This window comes from Mobula hypostoma, chromosome 11, assembly GCF_963921235.1.
Source record: "Mobula hypostoma chromosome 11, sMobHyp1.1, whole genome shotgun sequence".
Lineage (NCBI taxonomy): Eukaryota > Metazoa > Chordata > Chondrichthyes > Myliobatiformes > Myliobatidae > Mobula > Mobula hypostoma.
This window is the reverse complement of record NC_086107.1, coordinates 95913620-95927635: the sequence shown is the minus strand read 5'-3', so window position 1 is coordinate 95927635 and position 14016 is coordinate 95913620. Positions and strand designations below refer to the sequence as shown.

Below are 14016 nucleotides of genomic sequence, written 5' to 3'. Positions count from 1 at the left end.
TTTGCCTACCTCCTTTCTTTAAATGGTGATGTGAAATTCAGAGTCTTTCAATCCTTCAGGACCTGCACACAGTCCGGAGACTTTTAGTAAGTTATCACAAACAACTCTACTTTAACTTATGCCATCTCTTTCAGCACCCTGGGATGCATTCCGTCAGGATCAGAGGAATTGTCCACTTTTAGGCCTACCAGTTCGAAGATCAAAGTGTCTTTATCATCAAAGTACATGTATGTCATGATATACAACCCTGAAATTAATTTTCTTGCAGGCATTCACAGTAAAACAAAGAAATACAACACAATAATAGAAAAAAATGACGCACAAAGATTGACAAACAACCAACGTGCAAAACAAGATAGTCGGTATAAATACAATAATATAAATGAATAAGTAAATTCAATGATTCAAAGTACATTTATTATCAAAGAATGTACAAATTATACACCTTGCGATTCATCTGCTTACAGGCAGCCACAAAGCAAGAAACACGAGAGAGCCCCAACTTTAAAAAACCAACACCCAATGTGCAGAGGAAGAGAAAAAAAACAAATCATGCAAACAACAGCGTTCTGAACCAAATTGAACCCGTAGTCCTGGAGCCTGGAGCAGCCAGAGTGGGCCCATAGTGTCACTCTCAGTTCATCACACAGTGGGAAAGTCACTGCAAAGCTCGCAAACTTGGATCACGTAGCAGCTGGATCAGTCTCACAGCCTCAGCGTCGCAGAGAAAGGAGTAAATATCGTGTAAGAGCTAACGGAAGTGGTCCAACCCTGCCTTTTCGCTCTATCTGGGCTGGCGCTTAAATCATCCAAATACTTGGCCGGGCTCCGGCACAGAGATATGCTCTGGGTCTGTACCCTGCCGCCCAGCCCGAGACCGTACTCGACCTTTCCAAATCGACTTGGCGCTTCGATCAATCGAACCTCACTCCCGGTTTAGGCGGACAGGCCCCGAAACTCCTCCATACCGACTCCTCTCCCACTCAGTCGCTCCAACTCCAACACCGTCTCAATCACACCTTGACCTCACTCCTCCTCGAACATACCACGCTCTGACTTTGCATTGCAGTGCATGGCTCGACCCTCGAGTCAGCCTTGTCTTTGCCCGCCTCTTCATTGTTTGTGATGACCATTTACCAGAGAAAAAAGTTATAAGCATTTCATTGTATTTCTTGCCTGTAAGCTGTCGCCCAACTTCAATAGCGCCATTTTAAACCAGAAAGATTAACCAAAAATAAATAAGTAACTAAGTCAGTCAATAAAACTGAAAACAAGAGTTGTAGAGTATTTATCAAGAATCTATCAACCTCTGTCTTAAGTATACTTGGCCTCCACAGCTGCCTGTGGCAAAGAATTCCACAGGTGGGAGAAGCAAGAAGAGGGCATGACCTTTGACATGGATACTGCTTTCTTCTGGCAGCGCTTGTAAATGTGCTCACTGATAGGGAGGGCTTTGCCTGTGGTGGACTGGGCTGGAAACACTACTTTTTGTGGACATGTCTGTTCCTGGGTATTGGTGTTTCCATACCAAGCTGTAATGCAACCAGTCAGAATACACCCCACTGTGCATCTGAAGAAGTTTTTCAAAGTTCTGGCTGACGTGCCAAAACTTTACAAACTTCTAAGAAAGCAGAGGTGCTGTCGTGCCTTCTTTCAAACAGCACTTAAGCACTGGTCCCAGAAAAGATAGCTGTATGGTAATGCCAAGGAATTTAAAGTTACGGACCCTCTCCACCTCCAATCCCCTAATGAAGACGGGCTCATGGACCTTCCGCATCTTCCTCCCGTAGTTAATGATCAGCTCTTTGGTTTTGCTGACCTTGAGTGAGAGTTGTTGCTATGGCTCCAATTCAACCAGGTTTTTTAATCTGCTTCCTGTATGCTTGCACAACCCTACTCTTGTTACCGCTTAATAATTTTCTTGCCTGCTTTCTCTTGAATCAGGGAAATGTCTACATGGAGCTTACTAAATGGCTCTGGGACGTCACCCACTGACGTGAAGGTTTCAATCTGTGGCACCTTAGAGAGGATCTCTGATCAGGGTCAGTATATGTCCATAATCAATGAACCTTTCCAAAAGCAGTCAAATTTTAATTCCTCTAGCTTAGATCTGTCTAAATTCAAGGGAACAATAGCCAAACTGTAATGATAACTCTTGCTGTGCAATGTAGTGAGGGGTCTTGACAGGATGACTACACATCCAAAGTTCAAAGTAAAATAGATTATCAGAGTACATACATGTCAGCACATACAACCCTCAGATTTTTTTTCCTGCGGGCATACTTAGCAAATCTACAGAATAGTAACTGTAAACAGGATCAATGAGCAAGAAGCTGAGCAAATACTGATATAAGTAAATAGCAATAAATAATAGGAGTGTGAAGTAACAAGATAAAGAGTCCTTAAAGTGAGACCATCAGTTGTGGGAACACCAGAAATAGAATGAGAGTAATTATCCTCTTTTGTTCAAGAGCCTGATGGTTGAGGGGTAATAACTGTTCTTGAACCTGGTGGTGTGAGTCCTGAGGCACCTATACCTTCTACCTGATGGCAGCAGTGAGAAAAGAGCAAGGCCTGGGTGGTGAGGATCTTTGATGATGGATGCTGCTTTTCTACAGCAGAGGCCAGGATGCTTTCACAATAGACAATAGGTGCAGGAGTAGGGCATTCAGCCCTTCGAGCCAGCACCGCCATTCACTGTGATCATGGCTGATCATCATTTGGCACAGCTTTAGCACAGACTGCTGCTAACACGGTAATCATTGCCCCCATGTGGGAGGTGAGATTTTCTGTTAGCCATGATGCTCCTTTCTCCCTGAGCCACCAGGCCTCGTTTGTTGCAGGGTGATCCTGATAATGGTGGGACAGCATCAGAGGGAGAGAGAGAGCCTGTGGTATGTCGAATACCGGGTGAATGAGTAGTCTTTGGGGTACTGCAAGTCTGTGTCTTTATTGATGCTTTGCTGCACGCTTGAGTGCTTGGTGGGGGTGCCGATGCTTTTCTGCTGGCAGGGGAGGGGGACGGTCGTTGCTTTGCTGTAGCTTGTGCGTGGCAGGGGGAAGTCGAGGGGGAGCTTTTGAGTTCTAACATTTAATGGTCACTCATTCCTTGGGGCACTCCTCTGTTTTCGCGGGTGTTTGCGAAGGAAAAGAATTCCAGGATGTATATTGTATACATTTCCCTGACATTAAATGTGCCTATTGAAACCAACTCCTGGGAATCTGAAGCAACGTTGGCTTCACATCTCTGGAGAGGTAGCACGAAAGATGAATGGTAATTCTGCAACTGGCTGTGCATCTGGTTAAGTTTAAATGGCAGTCAAAGTCACAACAGGTAAGGCTCCTCACTGGATGCTTTTACACACACATGCACACAGCTCCATGTGTTACAGCTGCTTTAACGTACTGACATCTTCCCAAGTTTGAACAGGGCCCTCAGCATTGTGAGAACTGTAAACCTGCCCTCACTTCAGCAGTGGGGTCTCCCAGCATCTCCGACCCATCCTTCTGCAGGCTCCAAAATCCCTGTTTTGTCCATGTAACCTGTGATCATCTGTGGATATCTGATGTAGAAACGTCCTTCAGTGGGAACAAGTGGATCCCTGGAAATCATTGGAAACCGTGGAGTTAACAGGATCTAGATTTCAAGCAGGGCGTCTGCTCCAACACCAACATACAACGTCTCTACCAGCACCAAGTCCTTGCCAAATCTAAATATTTCTGAGAGAGACTGAATGTTGCAGGATGGGTACTGGTTGAACTAATGATGTAATCGTCATGTTCCAAGACTAGGAATTGTGAATTTAAGCCCCATGAACACATACTTAAAATATTTCACCAGATCTGGAAACTTAAAGGGGCTGATTCCATGTTACTTCGTCTCTGAGGCTCAGTTTCTGTTGAACCTGTTGCACACGTCAAGGCAGCACCATGACAACAGCAATTAATCATGTCAGCCAGCAGTATCTCCAGGAAATCTATTGACGTCTGTGGTTAGTGGGTTGTTTTGGGTTATTCTGGGCTACAATGAAACTTCCATTAACTTTAACTAAAACAGAGGTAGCCGGAGGTCAGGCAGCTTCAGCGGAGGGGAAAGCAGCCAGCTTTTCTCGTCACCTCCGTGGAGAAATGGTGGACTTTTCTCCCCATCTCTGTGGAGGGCGAGACATCACCCCACAGACGCCTCCGACACCGAGCTCCTTCAGTATCCTGTGTGTTGCTCCAGATTCCAGTGACTGCCATCTCAAGTTTCTCAAAATAAAAATCTACTTCCTTAAATGTAATGCCATCCACAGCCATATGCAGCAGGGAGCTCCACTGCTCAACCCCCACCAATGAGGGAATCTTTCTAGATCTCAGTCTGAGAAGTATACACCAAATCCCGATCCTGGAATTCCCAGTCACTGGGACCACCCTCTCTGCGTCTGGGCTGCATGGTCCCGTTACAATTGTATAGGTTCCTGCGAACTCCACACTCTCAGTTTCTGCAACAGAGATGAAGGCTGAATGGTCCTCATTCCCTCCTCGTTTATTGGTCTTGCCATTCTGGACTTTCACCACTGCAGGAAAGGGAGCTGCACACAGGTGAAGTAGGAGTGGGTTCCCTTTGCGGCGGAGTGCAAGTCAGGCGGACGGACTTCGGGAAGCAGGGGCAGTGCTGATGGGGAGAGGCCGGAGAGGACGGCGGCCTAGCCGGACGAGGTGTGAGAGCACAGGGAGAGAAGAAACAGTTCGGGAAGTGCGAGAGCAAGTTTGCAGCTGCTGGGAGTATCAAGTAAAGGAAAATGCTGTTAAGTTTCAGGTCAGGTAACATCTGTGTCGAGGGGAAGATGGAGCTGTGGCTGCAGGCTGTAACTTACTCAGATGAAATGCTGTTCCTTAAGCATCCCTGGATTAAGAGGCTGAATTCAGAGATCAGAGGGGGACTGGATCCTGCTTTTGCCTGACTCCAGTGGTTGGCAAGATATTAGAGTCCATTATTAAGGATGAGGTTTTGGGATATTTGGGATACAGTGCATGACAAATAAGCCAAAGTCAGCATGGCTTCCTTAAGGGAACATTGCCTGACAAATCTGTTGGAATTGTTTGAGGAAATAACAGGCAGGATAGACAAAGGAGAGTCAGTGGATGTTGTTTACTTGGATTTTCAGAAGGCCTTTGATAAGGTGCTGCACATGAGGCTGCAAAACAAGATCAGAACCCATGGTATTACAGGAATGACACCAGCATGGACAGACAATTGGGCTGACTGGCAGGAGGCAAAGTGTGGGAATAAATGGGGCCTATTCTAGTTGGCTACTGATGACTAGTGGTGTTCTACAGAGATCTGCATTGGGACTGCTCCTTTTCACATTATATGTCAATGACTTAGATGTCTGAATTGATGGCTTTGTGGCCAGGTTTGCGGATGACATGGAGTTAGGTGGGAGGCATCCGTTAGTCTTGCGAGACCATGGGTCTGCGCCTGGAAAGTCTTCACTCTCCAGGGTGCAGGCCTGGGCAAGGTTGTATGGAAGACCAGCAGTTGCCCATGCTGCAAGTCTCCCCTCTCCACAATACCAATGTTGTCCAAGGGAAGGGTATTAGGACCCATACAGCTTGGCATTAGTGTCGTCGCAGAGCAATGTGTGATTAAGTACCTTGCTCAAGGACACAACATGTTGCCTCGGCTGGGGTTCGAACTCACGACCTTCAGGTCGGTAGTCCAGTGCCTTAACCACTTGGCCACGTGTCCACAAGGTGGAGGGACAGGTAGTGTTAAGGAAGCAGGGAGTCAGTAGAAGGATTTAGATAGATGGGGAGAATGGGCAAATGGAATATCGTGTAGGAGAGTGCAATTTGGTAGAAGGAATAAAGGCATAGACCATTATCTATTATTTCGGCCTACAGGGACGAGGTCCAGCACCTGGCTGCGTGGTGTGCCAACAACAACCTGGCCCTTAACACCCAGAAGACCAAGGAGATCATTGTGGACTTCAGGCATGCCAGGACCCACACTCACATCCCCATCTACATCAATGGAGCTGTAGTGGAGCATGTATCATGCTTCAAATTCCTTGGTGTCCACATTTCTGAGGATCTCACCTGGTCCCTGAACTCCTCCATCCTGGTCAAAAAGGCACAACAGCGCCTTTATTTCCTGCGGAGCATCAAGAAAGCTCACCTCTGTCCCAGGATACTGACGGCCTTTTACCGCTGTACCATTGAGAACATACTCACCAACTGCATCTCAGTGTGGTATGGCAATTGTCCTGTATCGGACCGCAAAGCACTCCAGCGTGTGGTGAAAACTGCCCAGTGGATTATCGTCACCCAATTGCCCACCATTGAGAACATCTACCATAAACGCTGCCTGGGCAGGGCGAAAAGCATTATCAGGGATGCATCTCACCCTAACCATGGACTTTTTACTCTCCTCCCATCCGGTATGCGCTACAGGAGCCTCCACTCCTGCACCAGCAGGCACAGGAAGAGCTTCTTCCCTGAGGCTGTGCCCCTGCTGAACCTCTCATCACAGCACTAAGCAGTATTGCACCCATATTGTACTGTCTCAGTACTTTAATATTTGTGTACTTAATTTTTATTTGCAGTTATTTTGTAAATAACACTATTCGTTGCATTTCTGCTTAGATGCTAACTGCATTTCATTGGCTTTGTCTGTACTCGGCACAATGACAATAAAGTTGAATCTAATCTAATCTAAACAGGGAGAAAATTCAAATAATAAAGTTGCAAAGGGACTTTGGAGTTCTTGTGCAGGGTTAACTTGCAGGTTGAATCAGTGGTAAGGAAGGTAAATGCAATGTTATCATATATTTTTGAAAAGACTAGAATACAAGAGCAGGAATGTAATACTGAGGCTTTACGCCATTGGTCAGACCACACCTGGACTATTGTGCGTGGTTCTGAGAAAAGATGTGCCAGCATTGGACAGGGTCCAGAGGAAGTTCACAAGAATGATTCCAGGAAGTGTTAACGTAGGAGGAGCATTTGATGGCTCCGAACCTGTACTCACTGGAGTTTAGAAGAATGATGGGGGCATGTCATTGAAATTTATCGAATATTGAAAGGCTAAATAGAGTGGATGTGGAGAGGATGTTTTCTATTATGGGTGAGCATAGGTCCCTGCACTTTTTCCAGTTTAATGGCAACTTTCCTACAGCAGGAGGAGCAAAATGATCACAATATTCCAAATATGGCTTCACCAGTGCCTTGTACAACTGCACCACCAGCTCCCAGCTCCTATACTCGATGCCCTGACTGATGAAGGCCATTATACCAAAAGTCTTCTTCACCACCTTCTCTATCTGTGACATCCCTTCCGGGGAACCTTGTGTTCCTCAGTTATAGAGGCAAAGTCATGGCTATGCAGCACAGAAACAGGTGTTCCTATCAAACTCTCACCTACCGACTGCGACTCCCATCTAAGCTTGGCCCATTTGTCTTGTGTTCAGCAGAATTCCCTCTTGTACAACTGCAACATAGCATCCTGACGTCTACTCTCATTGCCCTGACAGATGAATGAGGACAGAAGTGGAGGAAAAAAAAAGAGGAGGGAGAGTTGCATTTAAAGAGAACATCGCGGCAGTAGCTGTGATTAAACTAGTGAGGGATCACCTCGTGAGGTCTTATGGATGGAGCTGATTGGAAAAAAGGGGATGGTCACCTTGCTGGGATTGTATCTAATAGTCAACGGGAGTTAGTGAGGCAAATATGCAGAGAGAGAGATTGTGGAGAATTGCAAGAATAGTTTCGCAGTTGTTGGTGTTTTCAATTATCCTAATTGACTGGGACCAAGATAGTGCTAATAGCTTATATGAGGCAGAATATGTGAAGCATAAAAGGATCAATTGTAAACAAGGTGGGACAGCGGAAACCTGATTGGATGAGGACTAACCAATCAGGAGGGATGGACAACGAGGGTACTGGACTAGACATGCCCAGGCATCAATCCTGATGAAGATGGCAGAGTCTGTCTTTGAAATGTCGGTTAAAATCGATACTTGTACCCGGCTGGAAGCCCGAGAAGAGTTTATTTGTTGTGTGAAGTGTGTTCAGGGAAATTTCAGCACACAATGCTACCAGGGAGAGAGCAAAAATCCAGTGAGGAAGGGCAGGACAAGTGACTCAGATGTTCAGTGGCGGGGGACCACTGTCCGGAGTTCTATTAGTTTTAAACTATCATTGGAAGGGACAGATCTAGCCCTCAGATTCAAGTTCTAAATTTGGGCAAGGTAAATTTTTATGGTATTATACAGGAACTTGAAAAAGTTGATTTGAGAATGCTGTTTGTGGGCAGAATCACATCTGGCCTTCTATATATAGTGTGAGGAAACTTTCCATAAGACACTGGACAAAGATCACACCACCTAAGCCGTTAGCACACTGGCAGGCCTTGTCTATCTCAGGTCTTGTCCCGATCATGACAACTCTATGGTTCCCACAGCTCCCTGTAATCTTACTTCATAACTGGAGTTCTGGTCTCTCTAGGTGTGTATCTCTGCCCCAGAGGTGCCGCAGGGAGAGTTAGTACTCCGATACTGGGATGAGGCAAGTCTGGCTCAGTGGCCCTGGGAGAGTGGGGTGGGCGGGGGGGGGTGGATGGCTCTGTCAGCAGAGTTGGTGCACACCTGGTCCGTCCTCCCATTTTTTTCACAGCCCTATATGCCTTTGGAGAAGGTAAGATGCCAAGATGTCTTTTTTCCCTAAGAGAGGTGACGGGACGCAGACAATTTCTTCTGCCCCCCCCCCCACCTGAGCAGGGTGCAAAAGGCACTGGGGAGGCAAGATGTTGCTGTTGTTAAATGTGGGACCAGGAGAGAAGGGGGTGGTGGGGGGGCAGTACCAGGAGAGAAGGGGGTGGTGGGGGGGCAGTACCAGAGAGAAGGGGGTGGTGGTGGGGCAGCACCGGAGAGAAGGGGGGTGGTGGTGGGGCAGTACCGGAGAGAAGGGGGTGGGGGCGGGCAGTACTGGGGAGAAGGGGGTGGTGGGGGGGCGGGCAGGCAGTAGCGGAGAGAAGGGGTTGGTGGGGGCGGGCAGTACCGGAGAGAAGGGGGGTGGTGGGAGGTGGGACCAGGAGAGAAGGGTGGGGCAGTAGCGGAGAGAAGGGGGTGGTGGGGGCGGGCAGTACCGGAGAGAAGGGGGTGGTGGGGGCAGGCAGTACCGGAGAGAAGGGGGTGGTGGGGGCAGGCAGTACCGGAGAGAAGGGGGTGGTGGGGGGTAGTACCGGAGAGAAGGGGGTGGTGGGGGTGGGCGGGCAGTACCGGAGAGAAGGGGGTGGTTGGGGCGGGCAGTACCGGAGAGAAGGGGGGGTGGGGCGGGCAGTACCGGGGAGAAGGGGGTGGTGGGGGCGGACAGAACCGGAGAGAAGGGGGTGGGGGTGGGCAGTACCGGGGAGAAGGGGGGTGGTGGGGGGGGCATTACCGGAGAGAAGGGGGGTGGGGTTGGGGCGGGCAGTACCGGAGAGAAGGGGGGTGGGGTCGGGGCGGGCAGTACTGGAGAGAAGGGGGGTGGGGGTGGGGGAGGGGGAGGGGCGGGCAGTACCGGAGAGAAGGGGGTGGTGGGGGCGGGCAGTACCGGAGAAGGGGGGGGTGGTGGGGGCGGGCAGTACCGGAGAGAAGGGGGGGTGGTGGGGGCGGGCAGTACCGGAGAGAAGGGGGGGTGGTGGGGGCGGGCAGTACCGGAGAGAAGGGGGGGGTGGTGGGGGCGGGCAGTACCGGGGAGAAGGGGGGGGTGGTGGGGGCGGGCAGTACCGGAGAGAAGGGGGGGTGGTGGGGGGGGCGGGTGGGCAGTACCGGAAAGAAGGGGGTGGTGGGGGGGGCAGTACCGGGGAGAAGGGGGTGGTGGGGGGGCAGTACCGGGGAGAAGGGGGTGGTGGGGGGGGCAGTACCGGGGAGAAGGGGGTGGTGGGGGGGCAGTACCGGGGAGAAGGGGGTGGTGGGGGGGCAGTACCGGGGAGAAGGGGGTGGTGGGGGGGCAGTACCGGGGAGAAGGGAGTGGTGGGGGCAGACAGTACCGGAGAGAAGGGGGTGGGGGCGGGCAGTACCGGGGAGAAGGGGAGCGGTGGGGCGGACAGTACCGGGGAGAAGGGGGGCGGTGGGGCGGGCAGTACCGGGGAGAAGGGGGGCGGTGGGGCGGGCAGTACCGGAGAGAAGGGGGGCGGTGGGGCGGGCAGTACCGGGGAGAAGGGGATGGTGGGGGTGGGGGTGGGGGTGGGGGTGGGGGTGGGCGGGCAGTACCGGGGAGAAGGGGGTGGTGGGGGTGGGTGGGCGGGCAGTACCGGAGAGAAGGGGGTGGTGGGGGGGCAGTACCGGAGAGAAGGGGGTGGTGGGGGGGGCAGTACCGGAGAGAAGGGGGTGGTGGTGGGGGCAGTACTGGAGAGAAGGGGGTGGTGGGGGGGGCAGTACCGGAGAGAAGGGAGGTGGTGGTTGGGGTGGGGCAGTAACGGAGAGAAGAGAGGTGGTGGTTGGGGTGGGGGGGGCGGGCAGGCAGTACCGGAGAGAAGAGGGTGGTGGTGGGGGCAGTACTGGAGAGAAGGGGGTGGTGGGGGGGGCAGTACCGGAGAGAAGGGAGGTGGTGGTTGGGGTGGGGCAGTAACGGAGAGAAGAGAGGTGGTGGTTGGGGTGGGGGGGGCGGGCAGGCAGTACCGGAGAGAAGAGGGTGGTGGTGGGGGCAGTACCGGAGAGAAGGGGGTGGTGGGGGGGGGGCAGTACCGGAGAGAAGAGAGGTGGTGGTTGGGGTGGGGGGGGGCGGGCAGGTAGTACCGGAGAGAAGAGGGTGGTGGGGGACCTCATATCATTCAGAGCGTGAGACTCAGAATTCTAAACCGGGATCGATACAGGCGACCACGCTTCCCGTTGCTCCATGCTAAGCTCCCACAGTGGAATTCCCTCCATCACCTACCTGCCTTGTGCTCTCCCCTCCCTCGGGTTCTTCGCCGTATCCTGGAAAACTCGGCCCGGTCCGATTGAAAGCTCCGGCACTCAGTCCGCAGGCTGGGGAGGCGCCGGCTGTACTGGACTCGGACCTCGGGCGATCCCGCCCCTGCTCTCGCTCTCTCTGTCGCTCAGTTTCGTTTCCTCAGGAAGGTGTGAGTGTCACCTGCCCAGGTGGGACCCGGCCGCCGCCCACGGCTGCCCTCTGCCGGCAGCTCTGGTACTGTACCGGCATCCGCGGCTGCGGAGGAAACGATCGGCTTGGGTGAAAGTCTGTACTGTAATTAATGCGGCGATGCACCGGTTACCCCAACACGCCCAACTACAGAATTGTACAATAATTCATGTCCGGTCCGGCACAGATATTGCTAACTCGGATGAAGTGTCTCCAGCTTGATTCGGTCTCCACAGCACCACAGGCTGAACAGTTTCTGCCGTGGCATGTTTCAGACTTCCCCTCTGTATACATATTCACACCGTCTCGTCCGCCCAGCTAGAATCGTGGTGGTCATCGTCAGATCCGGATATCAACCAATAATTTAACTTCTGTTAAGTTATACATACATTATACATAACTTTAACGTCTGTAAAATAAACAATAAAATAATCAGAAGCAGGTTTAATATCACCGGCATATGTCGTGAAATTTATTGCATTGCGGTAGCAATACACGACAATCCATGGTAATAAAAACTATACATTACGATAAGATTATATATAAAACAGATTAAATAGGTCGTGCAAAAAGAGAGGGAAAATACTGAGGAAATGTTGGTGGGTTCAATGCCCATTCAGAAATCTGAAGGCAGAGGGGAGGAAGCTGTTCCTGAATCATTGGGTGTGTGTCTTCAGGCTCCTGAACCTCCTTATTGAGGGTAGCAATGAGAAGGGGGCACATCCTGGGTGATGGAGGTCCTTAATAATGGACACTGCCTTTCTGTGGCATCGCCTTTTGAAGGTGTCCTGGATGCCCATGATGGAGCTGGCAGAGTTTAAACTTTCTACAGCTTTTTCAATCACCTGTAGTGCCCCCCCCCATACCAGACGGTGATGCAAACATTTGATCGCTCTCCACTGTCCCTTTGTAGAGATTAACACAATGACAAAAACACGAGAGATTCTGCTGATGCTGGAACAAGTACAAAATGTTAGAGGAACTCAGCAGGTCAGGCAGCATCTGTGGAGGGAACTAAACAATTGATGTTTCCAGCCGAGACCCCTCATCTGAAATGCCCACTTCGCTGCCGCTGCTACTGTGTGGTAACCGGAATCTCCGGAGCAGAAGGCCCCGAATCCTCGGCTTTGCGTGTTTCAGCGGCTGGGGAGAGGTCGAAGGCCCTCGGCAGAGGATGGCGCTCAGGAGGCTGTATCGGAGGGGCTGGTAGGAAGCTCGAAGTTTTCGGATGGAAGGACTCAGTGTTGGCTGTGGTTGGCTGCTTCCAAGGCATCGGCAAGTTGACGGTGCCTGGAGGTTTATGGCAGGGAGTCTCTCCTTTTTGCCGCCTGCTATCGGGGACTCGGGAGTCGATCGACTCGGGACTTCTGAGACTTTATCTACCATGCCCATGGTTTGTTCTTCATCAAATTATGCTATTGCTTTGCACTGCTGTAACTATATGTTATAATTATGTGTTTCTGTCAGTGTTAGTCTTTGGTTTGTCCTGTTTTCTGTGATATCACTCCAGATATCATTTCATAATGCATGTATGCATTTCTAAATGACAATAAAGGGGACTGAGTGTTCACATAATCTAATCTAATCTAATCAGGGCTGGACAATTAATTAATCATGATACCAATGCAAATCTGAGAGAGAGAAAAAAAATACAGGTTCAGTTCTCTGTTCTGAGAATTCTCTGTGGAAATACATGGATATTTACCACTTGCTCCTGGTGGCCGCCACAACTTTCTTCACAGAGAGGGAATTTATAATAATTATCATTGTTTTAATGTAGAAGCGTTGGCTTAGAGTCATGAAAAAATACAGCACAGAAACAGGTCATTCGGCTCATCTAGCCAGTGCTGAACCATTCAAACTGCCGAGTCCCATCAGCATGCACCGGGACCATACGGCCCTCCATACCCCTACCACCCATGCCCCTTGAACATTGAAATAAAGCTGGCATGCACCACTTGTGCTGCCAGCTCATCCCACACTCTCACGGCCCTCTGAGTGAAGAAGCTCCCCCCACCCACCCCCGAGCTCCCCTTAAACTTTTCACCTTTCACCCTTAACCCATGTCCTCTGGTTGTAGTCCCACCCGACCTCAGTGGGAAAAGCCTGCTTGCATTTCCCCCACCTACACCCCTCATAATTCTGTCTACCACTCCTCAGAAGTTACTGTTCTACCTTTAAACGCTGTTTAATTATTGTGACTTCTGAACCACTGGCAGTTCAGTGATGGCCCAGTACGGAAAGAGAGACATAGACCCAGAATGAATAGTTCACTACATTTTAATAAAACCAATCTCAGAGTTGTATTCTGCATACTTACTTTGATAATAAAACAAACCTTTGAACCTTATCACGCCCTGAACAAGAAGGCACAGCAGTGCCTCCACTTCCTAAGAAGATTGAGGCAAATAGGGCTTCCCCCACCCTCCATTTTGACTGCATTTTACAGGAGCACCATTGAGTTGCAGCTCCATCTGGAATGGGAGCAGTAGAGCATGGGACAAGAAATCCCTACACAGGACTGTGAGAACAGCTGAGAAGATCATAGGGGTCTCCCTACGATCCATCAGGAACATTTATCAGGAGCGCTGTGTACTCAGGCCCTTGATCCCACCCATCCATCCAGCCAGGCAGGAGACTCCGATGCATAAAAACGAGAACGGTCAGGATGAGAAACAGTTTCTTCCCTCAGGCCGTTAGGCTTCTGAATTCCCTGCCACATCGTATTCGAGGTGTCACTGGTTAACCTGTTCCATACCTTACAATATTTAATAGTAATGCACTTTAGTTTGCTATTTATGTGTGAGTCATCTGTAGATTTTATCCGTACCTTCATAAGTTATTGTGTGTTACTGTGCTTTACATCCTGGTTTGGAGAAATGTTGTCTTGTTTCTATATACATTATA

At 50.2% G+C, this 14016-nt stretch overlaps 1 protein-coding gene across 3 annotated transcripts in view; it reads right to left on the bottom strand.

Annotated features, from left to right (window-relative positions):
* Window positions 1-11063, bottom strand: part of LOC134354362 (circularly permutated Ras protein 1-like) — a 76097-nt gene extending 65034 nt beyond the window's left edge. For 2 of the 3 annotated variants that reach the window (XM_063063315.1, XM_063063312.1), the window contains exon 1: window positions 10903-11063. The gene's annotated coding sequence lies outside the window, so the exon portion shown is untranslated. Of the gene's footprint in view, window positions 1-6219; window positions 6332-10902 lie in introns of those variants that run through there. The other variant, XM_063063313.1, reaches the window with a different exon arrangement.
* Window positions 11064-14016: the final 2953 nt, after the last annotated feature.